This window comes from Phyllobates terribilis, unplaced genomic scaffold, assembly GCF_046119375.1.
Source record: "Phyllobates terribilis strain yellow unplaced genomic scaffold, ASM4611937v1 Scaffold_2__4_contigs__length_985480577, whole genome shotgun sequence".
NCBI lineage: Eukaryota > Metazoa > Chordata > Amphibia > Anura > Dendrobatidae > Phyllobates > Phyllobates terribilis.
Genome location: NW_027362762.1, coordinates 80,181,702 through 80,198,097, shown reverse-complemented (window position 1 = coordinate 80,198,097; position 16,396 = coordinate 80,181,702).

Sequence of the window (16,396 nt, the reverse complement as noted above, 5' to 3'; positions counted from 1 at the left end):
TCTTGATGACACTGCGCACGGAAGACACAGGAACATTCAGGTCTTTGGAGATGGACTTGTAGCCTTGAGATTGCTCATGCTTCCTCACAATTTGTTTTCTCAAGTCCTCAGACAGTTCTTTGGTCTTCTTTCTTTTCTCCATGCTCAATGTGGTACACACAAGGCCACAGGACAGAGGTTGAGTCAACTTTAATCCATGTTAACTGGCTGCAAGTGTGATTTAGTTATTGCCAACACCTGTTAGGTGCCACAGGTAAGTTACAGGTGCTGTTAATTACACGAATTAGAGAAGCATCACATGATTTTTCAAACAGTGCCAATACTTTTGTTCACCCCCTTTTTTAGGTTTGGTGTGGAATTATATTCAATTTGGCTTAAGGACAATTCTTTTTGTGTTTATTCATTGGAGACAAATTAAATGAAGATAATAATACCAAAGAATTTGTGATTGCAATCATTTTCAGGAAGAAACTGAGTATTATCTGACAGAATTGCAGGGGTGCCAATACTTTTGGCCACCTCTGTACATACTGTTCTGTTACTGTACATGTTCTATATTGGCACTCACCCAGATCCCTACAGATGAGCGGATGCCTGGATCCTAGTGGGGCCAGTGAGCGGCTGTGGATCCCCGGAGCGCCGGGGCCGGTGAGCGGCTGCGGATCCTTGAGGCGGCGGGGCCGGTGAGCGGCTGCGTATCCCTGGGGCGGTGGGGCCGGTTAGTAGCGAGCAAACTCTACCCCCAAAAAAAGTTCTGACGCTGGTACAGGCCAGCGTCAGACACAGAGCTTTTTAATGAGCTCCTCTGTGCATGCGCTCTCTCTAATAGATTCGCTGAGAAGGGCTGCTGCGGCGTGCAGATTGCCAATCCAGGCCTGGCCAGGCCCTCCCTGACTCACGGGCCCCATATGGGCTGCTGCTATGGACAGTACACCTCTGTCATCCTGTCTTTATTAGGAAAATATTACATTATTTACGCTTTTTGGTGAACATCAAAAAAAAAAACAAATGCTAAAATACTGCACTTTTTTGTAACCCTGTCAAAAATTGATCAAAAAGTCATGTTTGCCACAAAAAAACTACATCTTACAGCACAAAAAAATCAAGTCCTGACATGGCTTCATTGAAAAACTTGTAAAACTTGAAAAAATAAAGAAAATATATGCATTTAGTTTTTTCGACTTGCTAATTAAATTAAATAGTGGCATTAAAAAAATAAATAAAATAAAACACAAAGTTCTATGTCAACTGAAAAGCATAAAAGGTCTTATAGGATAAGAAAACCAAAGCAAAAAACAAGAATTGGCCTGATAATTGAAGGGGCGAAATATCTCTAATCTTAGCCTCTGCAGCAGGATACATTACATGCTCATATCATACCAAGAGTAGGGCAGAAAAAGGTCAAAATAATTTCAATAGAAAAAATGTGCATCATCTAAGAGTGAAAATCCTATTTATAGGATGTAAATAGTATGTAGATACAAATTAGGATAAACATTACAATACAACGTATTCGTAAATCACAACACATTGCAACCAATGAAACACAAACCCATATGTTCGCCTTGTTTAACACATAAATTAAAGAAAAAAAACATGTAAGCATTTTCTAATGACTGCGAGCCGGGCGTTCATCGGAGAGCATGCTGTCTAGAATCCTAATACTTTATAATTGGGGCAGATGTTATCAAAGAATTAGTAAATTGTAGGATGGAGGATTTTTTTTTTTATATTTGATTGTATCTTAATGCTACATTAATGAAGCTGGAACTTTTGCTTAATCTAACGGAGTGCATATCTAATTAGCAGATGTAATTAATCAATCACATGGAACATGCTTCTAATAAACGGGGTGATTCATATTTTTTTCACTTGCAATAATAAACGTAGGGATAAAATATATTACCCAAACGATTGCTCTGCTATCAGTGTGTTTTCTGAAAATTCCATTAACAATATTGCTATGTTTCTAATTAAAATGAGAGATGACAAGGTCTCCTGTAGGGGAAAGGCTTGTTAGACTTAATAGCCGTTCAAGTAACATCATTAAGAAAGATTTTTTAAATAGTTTAATTTGCAATGAAAAACAACAACATAAACACTATATTATTCAATATATAAACACTATAAATAGTTTATACAATATATAAGCCATAACATTGAAACCACTCATGCACAAGTGAATAAGGGTTCATTTGGATGTTAGTTTTTCACATATGAGTTCTATCCATATTTTTCACAGATAGAATAGGTAAAATACTGGTTAAGGGATAGGAAACAAAGAGTCATTGTAAATGGTATATTCTCTTAATGGTATAAAGTCAGCAGTGGGGACCACAAGGATCAGTACTGGGAGCAGTGAGGAACACAGGGATCAGTATTGGGAGCAGTGAGGAGCACAAGGATCAGTATAGCGAGCAGAAGGACCACAAGGATCAGTACTGGGAGAAGTGGGGACCATAAGGATCAGTACTGGGAGCAGTGAGGAACACAAGGATCAGTATTGGGAGCAGTGAGGAACACTATGATCAGTATTGGGAGCAGTGAGGAGCACAAGGATTAGTATTGGGAGTAGTGAGGAACATAAGGATCAGTACTGGGAGCAATGGGACCACAAGGATCAGTACTGGAAGTGGTGAGGAGCACAAGGATCAGTATTGGGAGCAGTGAGGACCACAAGGATCAGTACTGGGAGCAGTGAGGACCACAAGCATCAGTACTGGGAGCAGTGAGGACCACAAGGATCAGTACTGGAAGTGGTGAAGAACACATGGATCACTACTGGAAGTGGTGAAGAACACAAGGATCAGTACTGGGATCAGTGGGGACCACAACGATCAGTACTGGGAGCAGTGGGGCCCACAAGGATCAGTACTGGGAGCAGTGAGGAACACAAGGATCAGTATTGTGAGCAGTGGGGACAACAAGGATCAGTACTGGGAGAAGTGGGGACCACAAGAATCAGTATTGAGAGCAGTAGGACCACAAGGATCAGTACTGGAAGCGGTGAAGAACACACGGATCAGTACTGAGAGTAGTGGGACCATCAAGGATCTGTACTGAGAGCAGTGAGGAACACAAGGATCTGTGCTAGGACCGATTCATTTTAATGCCTTTATTAATGACCTTGTGGATGGGATTGAAAGTTAAGTGTCAGTCTTTGCTGATGACACAAAACTATGTAGGATATTAAAAACTGAGCTTGACAGTGTAATCTTAGAAAACAATCAGGATAAGATGTCTGCATGGGCAAACACTTGGTAGATGAGGCTTAATGTTGATAAATGTAAAATAATGCACCACGGTGGGAGTAATCCTATTGCTGAATATACATTAAATGGAAATATACAGAGCTGGAGAAGGACTAGGGTATGCAGGTTACAAGTAAGCTGAGCTGCAGCTGCAAAAGTAAACAAGACTTTAGGATGTATAAAAAGAGAAATAAAATCCTGTGATCCCAACTTATTGTTACCCCTCTATAAATCACTGGTGAGGCCACATCTAGAATATGGGATATAGTTTGCACCCCTCCAATCCATCCTTAACTCTGCTGCGCGACTAGTTCATCTCTCGCCTCGCTACTCCTCTGCTACCCCTCCTTGCAAATCCCTTTACTGGCTCCCAATTGCCCAGCGTATCCAGTTCAAACTACTAACAATGACCTACAAAGCCATCCATAACCTTTCTCCTCCGTACAGCTCTGAACTAATCTCCCGATATATTCCCTCACGTAATCTCCGGTCCTCCCAAGACCTCCTTCTCTCCTCCACACTTATTCGTTCCTCACCCAATCGCCCCCAAGATTTCTCCCGAATATCCCCCATCCTATGAAATTCTGTGCCTCAATACGTCCGATTGTCCACCATATTTAGATCCTCAGGCAGAACTTGAAAACCCATCTCTTCAAACAAGCTTATAGCCTGCCGTGACCTTGCTTGCTGCCACCTCAACAACACTGAAGCTACTGCAACCCCCCACCTACTGTCTCCTTCCCCGTTTCTGTATAATGAAAGCCTGCAAGGGCAGGGTCCTCTTCCCCCTGTACCAGTCTATCATTGCTAGTAAGTGATATCTGTATTTGGTAGGTAACCCCTTCTTATATACAGTGCCATGAAGTCAATGGCGCTATATAAATAAATAATAATAATAGTTTGGGGCTCCATATTTTAAAAAGGACATTAAGAAGTTAGAGTCAGTTCAAAGGCGGCAACTAGATTATTATATGGGATGAAAGGCCTCTCATATGATCAGAGGTTGGAAAAGTTTGGCTTGTTTAGGTTAGAAAAAAGACTCCTCAGAGGACATCTCATTTATATGTATAAATATATGTGTGGTCAGTACAATGGACTGGAACATGACATTCCTTTCAAAGAACTTACAAATGATCAAGTGGCATTCATTAGGATTGGAGGAAAGGCTATTTTATCAGCTAAATAGGAAAGGATTTTTACCAGTTAGAGCAGTCAGACTGTGGAATGCCCGACCACAAGAGGTAGTAATGGCCGACACTATATCAGCATTTATAAAAGTGCTGGATGATTTTCTCACAACAAATGACATTGTGTGTTAGAAATAATCTAGCAATAGAAAATGTATAACTGGTGGAGACAGGGTGAACTTGATGGACCTGTTTCTTTTTTCAACCTATATAACTACAGTATGTAAATACTATGCTGCTATGTATTTTGTACCTATTGTAGCCTAAGGAGCTATTCAGACATCCATGTTTTTTGAAGACCAATTGGTCCACACTAAAACATGGAGACATCGTATTTTGATCATGGATCAAACTCATCAATGTAGGTCTATTGGTCTGTGAAAAATTGGATAGCACTCGAATGCCACCCATCTTCTCTCAGTGAGCTGTCCAGTTTTCATGTTTGTTGATAGGAGAAATTTGGAAAAACTTCTCGAATTCAAAAAAAACGGATGATATTCTGATGGTAAAAACTGACACACTAACCAAACACTGATGAAAATCAGGCAGAAAACACTCATTAAAGTTTTTGTGCATGAAAAAAATCCCTGACGTCTAAATAAACCATAACATTGATTATCTTATTATAATGACATTGTACTGAAATCTACTGTATATGTACTGCTTCATGCCTGTAGTGCATGAACTGTACCGTTATCCACCTGTGCTACATATATACTGTATTACATGTACTTTACTACAGTCTATACTGTATATGCCATATATACTGTAATGCTCTATAATTGTATTACATGTACTTTACTACAGTCTATACTGTATATGCCATATATACTGTAATGCTCTATAACTGTACTACATGTACTATACTACAGTCTATACAGTATATGCCATATATACTGTAATGCTCTTAAACTGTACTACATGTACTGTACTACAGTCTATACTGTATCTGCCATATATACTATAATGCTCTATAACTGTACTACATGTACTGTACTACAGTCTATACTGAATATGCCATATGTACCATAATGCTCTATAACTGTACTACATGTACTGTACTACAGTCTATACTGTATATGCCATATATACTGTAATGCTCTATAACTCTTCTACATGTACTGTACTACAGTCTATACTGTATATGCCATATGTACTGTAATGCTCTATAACTGTATTACATGTACTTTACTACAGTCTATACTGTATATGCCATATATACTGTAATGCTCTATAACTGTACTACATGTACTGTACTACAGTCTATACTGTATATGCCATATGTACTGTAATGCTCTATAACTGTACTACATGTACTGTACTACAGTCTATACTGTATATGCCATATATACTGTAATGCTCTATAACTGTACCTCATGTACTGTACTACAGTCTATACTGTATCTGCCATATATACTATAATGCTCTATAACTGTACTACATGTACTCTACTACAGTCTCTACTGTATATGCCATATGTACCATAATGCTCTATAACTGTACTACATGTACTGTACTACAGTCTATACTGTATATGCCATATATACTGTAATGCTCTATAACTCTTCAACATGTACTGTACTACAGTCTATACTGTATATGCCATATATACTGTGATGCTCTATAACTATACTACATGTACTGTACTACAGTCTATACTGTATATGCCATATATACTGTAATGCTCTATAACTGTACTACATGTACTGTACTACAGTCTGTACTGTATATGCCATATGTACCATAATGCTCTATAACTGTACTACATGTACTGTACTACAGTCTATACTGTATATGCCATATATACTGTAATGCTCTATAACTCTTCTACATGTACTGTACTATAGTCTATACTGTATATGCCATATATACTGTAATGCTCTATAACTCTTCTACATGTACTGTACTACAGTCTATACTGTATATGCCATATATACTGTAATGCTCTATAACTGTACTACATGTACTGTACTACAGTCTTTACTGTATATGCCATATGTACCTTAATGCTCTATAACTGTACTACATGTACTGTACTACAGTCTATACTGTATATGCCATATATACTGTAATGCTCTATAACTGTACTACATGTACTGTACTACAAGTCTATACTGTATATGCCATATATACTGTGTCAGGAAAACTTGGTCAGAACTTGCAGCCCTCTGGCACCCCCTTATCCTGCTGGTCAAACACGGTATTGACCGAGGATAAGCAACAGGGCGCAGCTGCTCTCATTTATGTAGACTATTGTGGCACGTGATGTAACAGGACGTATATATACCACCAGTTCCTTCCAGGAACGTATATATACCTCAATTCAGCCACCTTCAAATCACAATATTACATAAATACACAGTATGCTGCCACCACCGATCTCTTAACAGGTGGATTGGGTACCCATTAGGTAACGTGAAATTAGCGGGTGAGGAATGTGTTTGCTCGACATAGGACAAGAAGAACGAAGCTAGTAAATAATAATAATTTACTCCCGAAATTTGGCAGTGTTTACAAAAGATATACAAGATATTATAAAAGAGACAATTTACATATATGCATAAAACAGTTATTAAAATAAAAGGGGTAAATAATAGCAAAACCTGCGCCATGAGGTGATTGTCTCAGATTCTGTGGGGGGGGACGGCTTCCCGTAAATTAGGTGTGATTCCTCCATGCAGCGAGGAGTGCTTGTGTCTGACGTCCCAACGTTGGAATGAGCCAACATGGACGTTCTGGTTTTTAGTAAGGAGGCAAAACACTAGGACACACCCATGTTGTTTACCTCACACGGGGGCTCGGTTTTGTGAATCCACCCAGCTGCACAAGACATAAAAATCCTTCATCTTCCATATCTTGGTATGGGGGGGGGGGCCCACATCCAAGATGGATACATCATGTTTACTGTCACCAATATTCACGGAGATTGATATCAAATATGATATTTCTATGACGTTCAGAAGCTCAGAACCCATTTCCTAGGTTTCTGGTGGTTTCCCAGTTATGAAAGATACACCATCATAACTGGAAAAAGGTGAGCATCCCAAAGATGTGGTCCATGTGTTTGTGACAGTCATGTGCATTATTAAACTCGACATTAAAAGTTTGTTCAGTTACACAATAGGACTTTGGAGGGGAAATCCAGTGTAGACCAGTATGCTTGCTTTTGGCTGCGGTTTATGGCGGTTATAAAAATTCCTTGTTTGGGGGAAGCAAGAGTAGATTTCTATGGATGTTCCTTCCAAATGAACAGGGGTGGAGGTTTAAGACATCTCTGGCTGTCCGTTCAACATTTTTAAAACTAGGACAAAAATACATTTTGCCTGATACCTCCCCCTTTTTAGACTGCGCTATGGAGGTAGGACCTTCTGGAACTCCTCCAGGCGTATCTCTGGAGGTTCCCCTCGCCGGGACAACCCATCGGCATTGCTATGATCGCTGCCTTTGCGGTGTTGAACGGTAAAGTCATACTGCTGGAGGGTGAGGCTCCAGCGTAACAACCTTCCATTATTACCGGACATGGTGTGCAGCCAACTCAGGGGGTTGTGGTCAGTCACGACAGTAAAGGGGCGCCCGTACAAGTAAGGTTGTAAGCGTTGCAGGGCTCATACAATGGCCAGGCACTCCTTCTCTATAGTGGAATAGGCCACTTCCCTCGGCAGCAGTTTCCGGCTTAGGCACAACACGGGGTGTTCTTGTTTCCCCGAGTCGACCTGGCTGAGCACAGCACCGAGGCCAAACTCACTGGCGTCGGTCTGTACGAAGAATGGCCGTGTGCCATCGACCGCCTTTAGCACATGGGAGCTGCTCGGGGCAGCCTTCAAAGCCCGAAAGGCCACCTCGCATTCATCTGTCCATTTGACTGAATGGGGTAGGCTCCTCTTGGTGAGGTCTGTCAAGGGTTTCGCAAGGCTACTATAGTCTTGTACAAAGTGTCTATAGTACCCTGCGGTGCCCAATAAGGACTGCACCTGCTTCTTGGTCCTGGGGGTGGGCCAGGACACGATAGCGTCCACCTTCCCAGGCTCTGTCTTCAGAGTACCGCCACCTACCCAGTGCGCCAGGTAGTGGACCTCGTTCATGCCCATCTGGCACTTTCCTGGCTTGATGGTCAAGCCTGCCTGGTGAATGCGCCCGAGCAACTGCTGCAGATGCTTGAGGTGATCCTCCCAGGTGGGACTGAAGACGGCAATGTCATCCAGGTACGCCACTGCGTACCTCTCCAGTCCCTGAAGCAGGTGGTTGACCATTTGATGGAAAGTGGCAGGGGCATTTTTCATGCCAAAAGGCATGACCGTGGATTCATACCATCCGAAGGGGGTGATAAAGGCGGACTTCTCCTTGGCCTTTGGGCTCAAGGGAATCTGCCAATATCCCTGACTCAGATCCATAATGGAGAGATAGCTCGTACTGGCTAACCGCTCAAGCAGCTCCTCAATGAGCGGCATTGGTTGTGCATCAGAGGCTGTGATAGCGTTGAGCCCCCTGTAGTCCACACAGAACCAGGTGGTTCGGTCCTTCTTTGGCACCAGGACTACAGGTGAGGCCCACGCACTCTTGGACCACTTAATCACCCCAAACTTCAGCATCTCCTGGCGCATGACATGCTGCACCTCGTCTGAGATTTGATAGGCTGTCCGCCTGAGTGGGGCATGATTCCCGGTGTCCACTTCATGGACCGCCACCTCAGTCCTGACAGGCATGTTGGTGAACACTGCTTGGAAGGGTTTCAGCACTGCTCGCATCTGAGACCTCTGGTCTGCGGATAGCAAGGCGCTTATCTCTACATCCTCTAGGGACCCGCTGGCCTTCGCTTGGGCCAGCATGTCCAAGAGGGAGTCGTCCTCCCCATCCTCTTGCAGGCTGCAGACTGGTAGGACGCAGGCTCCACATTTTTGATGAGCCTTCACCATATTAACGTAAAAAGCCTTCTGCCTAGCCCGCACGTGGTCAAGAGTGATCACGTAGGTGACCGGGTTGAGCTGTTGGTGAATGATGTACGGGCCTTTCCAGGCTGCCTGAATCTTGTCCTTTGGTACGGGGACCAGCACCCACACCTTCTGACCCACCTGGTAGGTCCACTCTCGGGCGTTCTGGTCGTACCAATGCTTCTGGTCAGCCTGGGCTTGCGCCATGTTGTCATGCAACAACTGCGTCAAGGTCTGCATCTTGTCACGGAAGCGCATGACATACTACACGATGGACACTCCTGGGGAGCTCGGCTCTTCTTCCCAGAATTCCCTTATCAACCCAAGGGGTCCTCGGACACGCCTGCCATACAGGAGCTCAAAGGGGGAGAACCCCGTCGAGGCCAGTGGAACCTCTCTGTAAGCAAATAGCAGGTGTGGGAGGTAACGCTCCCAGTCGCGTCACTGGGTCTCAACCAGCATTTTTAACATCTGTTTGAGGGTACCGTTGAATCGCTCACACAAACCATTGGTTTGGGGATGATACGCGCTCGATACCAGATTCTGCACCTGCATTTTCTTACATAGGGCCTCCATTAAGCGAGACATGAACTGGGTCCCCTGGTCGGTAATCATCTCCCTGGGGAAGCCTACTCGCGAAAAGATGGCCAAGAGGGCGTCCGCCACCTTATCAGCCCTAATTGAGGACAGGGCTACTGCCTCCGGATACCGGGTAGCATAGTCTACCACACTAAGAATGAAACGTTTTCCAGAGTTACTGGGTATGGCCAGTGGTCCCACAATGTCCACAGCAATCCTCTGGAAAGGCTCCTCTATCACTGGAAAAGAGATCAGGGGGGCTTTGGGAGCCGGCCCTGACTTTCCCACTCTTTGACACGTGGTACAGGAGCGACAGTAGTTCACCACATCCGTCCCCATTTTGGGCCAATAAAAGTGGTGAGACAGCCGGGCCTTGGTTTTGCTGACCCCCAAGTGTCCAGTGAGTGGAATCTCACGGGCAATCCACAACAACTCATCCCTGAATTGGTAGGGGACGACCAGCTGTCTTTCCCTCAACCACTCCTTTTGGGGTGTACAGGGAACTGTCTCCCGGTACAACCTCCCTTGGTCCCAGAATACCATCTCTTTATCTGACTCGGAGGTGAGTTTCTCAACGAGGCTCCGTAATGTCTCTATTCTAGCATCTGAGGGCAGAGCTGCCTGAAACTCCTGGCTGGAGGAAGCCAGAAGTGAGGTTAAGGCCACGTCCTCACTGGGACCCTCTGGGACCGTCTCTGGGTCCATAACTGACTCCGTTACTCCTCTGTCCGAGGATGTTCCAGAAGGCAGGGCGTTACTTGCGTTCTGGGCACTCTGACTGCGGGTAACAGCGGCTACATAGGCCGTCTTCCCGGGGAATAACACCGTCCCATCAGCCTGCGCGGCTACGAGTACTACTTCCCCATCCTTCCCCATCACTTCAGGTGCAGTGCTACTTATGGGGCAGCTACCATCAGCCAGATCACCGTCTGTTGTGACACTGGTCGCTGGCACAGCACCACCTGCTTCATGGTCCCCATGCCTTTCCCCATTACCCTTAGCACTGACACTTGCTCCTGCTAGGGGATCCTCAGCAATATCACCCAGCAGCGTGACATGGCTGAGTTCTCCTGTACCTTCAAATACATCATCATCATCATCATCCTCATCATCATCAGGTAAAGCTTTGACATTCACATTATCAGCATTAACCTTACCAACCGTATCAGATCAGGGAGGGGTGTCAGGGACATAATGAGCAAACATCCTCCCCAAATCAGTTCCCAACAAAACATTTGCAGGTAGGTTTTCAGATACTCCCACTTCCTTCACCCCACTCCCCGCACCCCAATCAATAAAAACCCGGGCCATGGGCAAGGGGCATCGGACGCCCCCAATCCCGGTGACAGTCAGGGTCTTTCCCGGAATAGCCTCTTCAGCGGACACCAGTTCGGGTCGGATGAGGGTTCGTTCGGCCCCAGTGTCCTTGAGGCCTACACTGATAGTGTCCCACACAGTGACAGACTGCAAGTTTTCACAGGCCCTCCCAACCGGCCCACCCACCAAAAGAACTGAAGCACTAGGCCCTGGGGCCTTGGATGGGGGATTCTTTCTCTGCTTCTCTGGGCAAGTGGCGCTGAGATTACCAGTCTGGTTGCAGAAATAACACTTGCGGGCATCAGATGCAGGCTGGGCGTTGGTAACGGGGACAAAGCCTCCGGAAGGTCAGCTGGCAGGGGCACGAATGGTGGTTGATGGCTTACCCCCTTTCCAGCTGGCGACGACCGGCTTTCGCACCTCCGGTCTCTGGTTGGCCTCGTAGGTGTCTGCGATCTGTGCTGCTTTATTGGCATCTGGTGGCTCCCGATCCATCACGAACTGCCGTACCTCAGTCGGACACAGATGCAGGAACTGGTCTTTCACCATCAGGTCCTTTAGCTGCTCAAAGGTTGTCGCTGACAGTCCTTGGATCCACTGCTCAAAGTTGGTCCTGAGCCCATGCACCACATCACTGTAACTGTCGTGCGGTCCACGTTGGAGGTTCCGGAACTTTTTACGGTACATCTCAGGAGTCAGTTGGAACCTCTGGATTAGGGCCTGCTTAATGGCATTATAGTTCCCATCTTGGCCCTGAGGAAGAGCCACAAACACATCCAGAGCTTTGCCACGCAGCCCTGCAGTTAAGTACCGGGCCCACTGGTCCACAGGCAGCTGGTACTGTCTGCAAGACTTTTCAAAACCCCTCAGAAAGGTGTCGAGGTCTCTGTCCTTCTCCATCACAGGAAAATGCTCTGGATGGGGTTTAAACAGGGTCGCATTGTTGGTCTCACAGTTCCGTGAGGTGGATGGTGAGATCCAGAGTTGGCCATCTGCAGTTCATGGGCCCTCTGAGTTTGGGCCTCCACTCGCCGCTCGGCAGCCTCTCGCTGGGCTCTCTCGGCCTCTCGCTCGGCTTCTCGCTGGGCTCTCTCTGCCTCTCACTGGGCTTGGGCCCGCTCGCCACTCTGCAGCCTCCTGGTGCTGCTGAATTACTTTCAGCCATCCTTCATGATCCTCTGCAGGAAGTTGCTGTAGAGCCATTTGCAGATAGGGGTCCACGCTGCCCTGGTCGCTGACGTGGCGTGCGTCTACCGGTGGGACCCCTGCAGCAGTACTGTCCATATCTCAGCTGACCCCTGGCCCTGCTGAGGTCTGGAGAAGGGCTTGCTCTGTCTCCAGTTGCACCAGTGCAGCAGCCATTTGTTATTTGTTTTTGCCGAGGGGGTCAATGCATTTGGTTATACATATTCCAATAAGAGTGTCCTTTTTCTGCTGGCTTACCAGAGCTCCCCAACTATGACCATGATCACCAAAATAAAAATAGAAAAGAAAAAACGAGGAAGGGTAGGGGTAACTGCTACACATACAGTATTGTCTCAGATCTAATAAACACTGAGTTCGATCTTCAAAACTTTTGTGCAGGGTCCAGGTAAAAACCGTGCAAGTTTTTAGCGAGAGGAATGATTGCTCAAACCAGATCACTAATGTACTATGATCCCACCGCTTGCCATCAATTGTCAGGACCTTTCAGCCCTCTGGCGCCCCCTTATCCTGCTGGTCAAACATGGTATTGACCAAGGATAAGAAACAGGGCGCAGCTGCTCTCATTTATGTCGACTATTGTGGCACGTGATATGACAGGACGTATATATACCACCAGTTCCTTCCAGGAACGTATATATACCTCAATCCAGCCACCCTCAAACCACAATATCACATAAATACACAGTATGCTGCCACCACCGATCTCTTAACAGGTGGATCGGGTACCCGTTAGGTAATGTGAAATTAGCGGGTGAGGAACGTGTTTACTCGACAAAGGACAAGAAGAACGAAACTGGTAAATAGTAATAATTTACTCCCAAAAGTTGCCAGTGTTTTCAAAAGATATACAAGATATTATAAAGGAGACAATTTACATATATGCATAAAACAGTTATTAAAATAAATGGGGTAAATAATAGCAAAACCTGCACCACGAGGTGATGGTCTCAGATTCTGTGGCGGGGACGGCTCCCCGGTAATTAGATGAGATTCCTCCACGCAGTGAGGAGTGCTTGTGTCTGACGTCCTTGGGTTGGAATGAGCCAACATGGACATTCTGGTTTTTAGTAAGGAGGCAAAACACTAGGACACACCCGTGTTGTTTACCTCACACTGGGGCTCGGTTTTGTGAACCCACCCAGCTGCACAAGACATAAAAATCCTTCATCTTCCATATCTTGGTATGGGGGGGGGGGCCACATCCAAGATGGATACATCATGCTTGCCGTCTCCAATATTCCTGGAGATTGATATCAAATATGATATTTCTATGACGTTCAGAAACTCAGAGCCCATTTCCTAGGTTTCTGGCTGTTTCCCAGTTATGAAAGATACACCATCATAACTGGAAAAAGGTGAGCATCCCAAAGATGTGGTCCATGTGTTTGTGACAGTCTTGTGCATTATTAAACTCGACATTACAAGTTTGTTCAGTTACACAATAGGACTTTTAAGAGGAAATCCAGTGTAGACCAGTATGCTTGCTTTTGGCTGTGGTTTATGGCAGTTATAAAAATTCCTTGTTTCGGGGAAGCAAGAGTAGAGTTCTATGGAGGTCCCTTCTAAGTGAACACAGGGCGGAGATTTAAGACATCTCTGGCTGTCCTTTCAACATTTTTAAAACTAGGACAAAAATACATTTTGCCTGAAACTGGTCATTTCTCAAAAGTGGGTGGACAACCAAAAACACAGAAATGGTGACTAGAGATGAGCAGTGTTCGACTCGAACTGTTCACCAATCTCAAATTCGAGCTTTTTTGGGCGGTGTTCGAGTCGTTCGACGAACGCGAACGATTTGCGAAAAAATCGTCTGTTCGAGGTTATGTTCGATAACTTTTCGTGCACCAAAAGCGTAACTGGATTTTTTCACATCATGCAGGGATTGTCTGCCACTCATTGTAATGCCACAGCCATGGTGGTTGTGGCATTACAGTGATTGTCCAAATCGATGGGAACAGTGCTCACAGTGAAACATGAAAAGCCGGCAATTGAGCAGCGGCATACACCGATACCCGACAATTTAGAACAGAAAGAATAGAGCATCACACATAGATAGATAGAAACATGTCAGTCACATATATAATAAGTAGTGTGACAGTGTCGGTTACTGTACTTGTCATATAGTGTTAAAGAATTTATTTAAAAAATTAATAGTGTTTTCATGCACCGTCTCTTTTAAAAAGCCGTCCGGCAATTCAGCAGTGGTACCCGACAATTTAGAATAGAAAGAATAGAGCATCACACATAGATTAGATAGATAGAAATAAATTCATGAAATAATGTAAAAAAAATTGACGTGGGGCTTCGCCCTCTTTTTGTGTCCAGCCAGGTACAGCAGGCAGGAACGGGCTGCCCCCATCTCCCAAATGCCTATTTGTACCTGGCCGGACACAACAATATAGGTAAGCCCTTTTTTTAAATTATTTCATGAATTTCATGAAATAATTTAAAAAAAAATACGTGGGGCTTCGCCATATTTTTGTGTCCAGCCAGGTACAATAAAGCAGCTGGGGGTGTTTTTTTTTTAACTTTGACTATGGGGTTAGTAATGGGGGTGTCTTATAGACGCCTCTCCATTACTAACCTGGGCTTGATGTCAGCTGGCATTATAAGCTGACATCAACCCCAGCCCTATTACCCCACTGCCACCACTACAGGGCAGTGGGAAGAGCAAGGCTAAGTGCCAGAATTGGCGCATCCTATGGATGCGCCATTTCTGGGGCGGCTGACGGCTGGTGTTTCTAGCCTGGGAGGGGGCCAATATTCCTGGCACCCTTCCTGGGCTATTAATATCAGCCCCCAGCTGTCTGCCTACTCTTTTCTAGCTATTAAAATAGGGGGGACCCCATGTCATTTTTTGGGGGGTCCCCCATTTTAATAGCTAGTAAAGGCTAAGTATTCAGCTGGGGGCTGATATTAGTAGCCTGGGAAGCTCCGTGGGTATTACCCCCTTCCCAGGCTTCAAACATCTGCCCCAGCCGTCTGCTTAACCTCCACTAGAGACTAAAATTCCGGGGAACCCCACGCCAATTTTTTTTTTAATAAATCCTTGATTTTAACACTAAATGTCAAGTACAGTAATCAACACTATCACTGTACTTCTTATATAAGTGACTGACATGTTTCTATCTATCTAATCTATGTGTGATGCTCTATTCTTTCTGTTCTAAATTGTCGGGTACCGCTGCTGAATTGCCGGCCGGCTTTTTTAAAGAGAGTGTCTCCTGAGGAGTTTATCAGCTTTTGGACACCTTTGAAGGTGTTTTCTATGTGTTTTTATTTGCCTGCCATTGGTTTTAACGGTGTTCGACAGTGTTCTAAGTTGTTCGACGAACAGTTCCACGAACATCCCGGTGTTCGACGAACCGAACCGAACCTGAACACTACGGGGGTGGCTCAACACTAATGGTGACAAACTCCAAGCACTGATTAGACAAGAATAGGTCAGGATTTCCCCAGAAGCTGTCATCCAGAATACCAGCGCAAATTGCAGAAGTCTTGAAAAATACTGATGTTGAGTCTTTGCATAAACTTTACGTACTTGTCAAGAAAAGTGTGAAAAGTTATGAAATGCTGATAATTGTACTTCAGTAACCATAGGAATATCCATTTAAAAGATCAAAAACCACTGAAGCAGCAAAATGTCTGAAAACCCAAATTTGTATCAGTCTCCAAACTTTTGGCCACAGCTGTACATGTTTAAGCACTATTTATTTCCTTTACTGGATTATATAGAGCCATTAATTTCCCCAGTGCTTTACGGACATCATCATCACTGTGCCTAATGGGGCTCACAATCTAATATCGCCATCAGTATGTCTTTGGAGTGTGGAAGGAAACTGGAGGAAACCCATGCAAACGCAACTCCTAGCAGATGTTGTCTTTGATGGGTTTTATACCCAAGACCCCAGAACTGCAAGGTAACAAC